Source organism: Rhinopithecus bieti, unplaced genomic scaffold (assembly GCF_001698545.2).
Source record: "Rhinopithecus bieti isolate Rb0 unplaced genomic scaffold, ASM169854v2 scaffold_7985, whole genome shotgun sequence".
In the NCBI taxonomy this organism is placed as follows: Eukaryota; Metazoa; Chordata; class Mammalia; order Primates; family Cercopithecidae; genus Rhinopithecus; species Rhinopithecus bieti.
This window is the reverse complement of record NW_016805762.1, coordinates 1917743-1918667: the sequence shown is the minus strand read 5'-3', so window position 1 is coordinate 1918667 and position 925 is coordinate 1917743. Positions and strand designations below refer to the sequence as shown.

At 56.8% G+C, this 925-nt stretch overlaps 1 protein-coding gene across 1 annotated transcript in view; it reads right to left on the bottom strand.

Annotated features, from left to right (window-relative positions):
* The window catches only part of LOC108530666 (uncharacterized), a 17598-nt gene extending 17323 nt beyond the window's left edge, over positions 1 to 275 (bottom strand). The window contains exon 1 of the mRNA XM_017873675.1: positions 57 to 275. The gene's annotated coding sequence lies outside the window, so the exon portion shown is untranslated. The remainder of the gene's footprint in view (positions 1 to 56) is intronic.
* Positions 276 to 925: the final 650 nt, after the last annotated feature.

Genomic DNA, 925 nt, shown 5'->3' with positions numbered 1-925 from the left:
GGGCGCCTCACCCCTGCCCGGCCGGAGCCGCGTCCCCAGCACCCCGCGCCGCTCACCGCTGGTTGGCTGGCTCCGGACGGCTGCTAGCGAGGAGGTACGGGCGCCGGCAGGGCGGTGGCTCCGAGCCTCAAATACTCCCAGCCCCGCCCGGCCCGCCTCTCCCGAGGCGGGGCGGTGCCCCTGCCCAGCCCGGCCTCTCCCCGGACCATGCTGGGCGAGCCCCGCGCCCGCCTGACACCCCGAGCCGCCGCCGCAGGGGCGACCAGGAAGGTCCCGACGGGCAGAGAGCGGGCTGAGGAGCGCGCCCTCCGCCACCACCGTTCGGTTCCGTGGCGCTCCGGGGGCCTGGGCTGCGGCCGCGTCTCTCCCCCGCCCTCTCCAGAATCACCTGAGTGAAGAATTCACTGAAGGGAATTCAATTAATAGGTTGCTTTATTTATAGAATACAAAACCACAAACCTTTTCAATGTCTATTCCCTAGGGAACTGACTACACATTGACTACTTATTCTAGATCAATAGGCCTAGTCTCAAAGCAATTCCCTTATGAAGCCATTAATCAGACAACTCTTTAACACATTTTGCACAGGAAATTCACATTATATATATACCCTCCTTTTAACTTCACCTTATCTTTTTGTTGGCAGAAACAGATAAGTATTATTACCTCATTTTTACTCTCAAGGAGCTATAGTCTGAATGTTTATATCCCGCCAAAGTTCCTGTGTTGAAATCCTAACCCTCATGGTGATGTATTAGGAGGTGGAGGCCTTGGGAAGTGATTAGGTCCTAGGGGCAGGGTCCTTATGAATGAGATCGGTGCCCTAATAAAAGAGGCGGGAGAGAGACCCCTCGCCACTTCCACCATGTGAAGACACAGCCAGAAGGCGCCCTCTGTGAACCAGAAAGCAAGCCCTCACCAGACA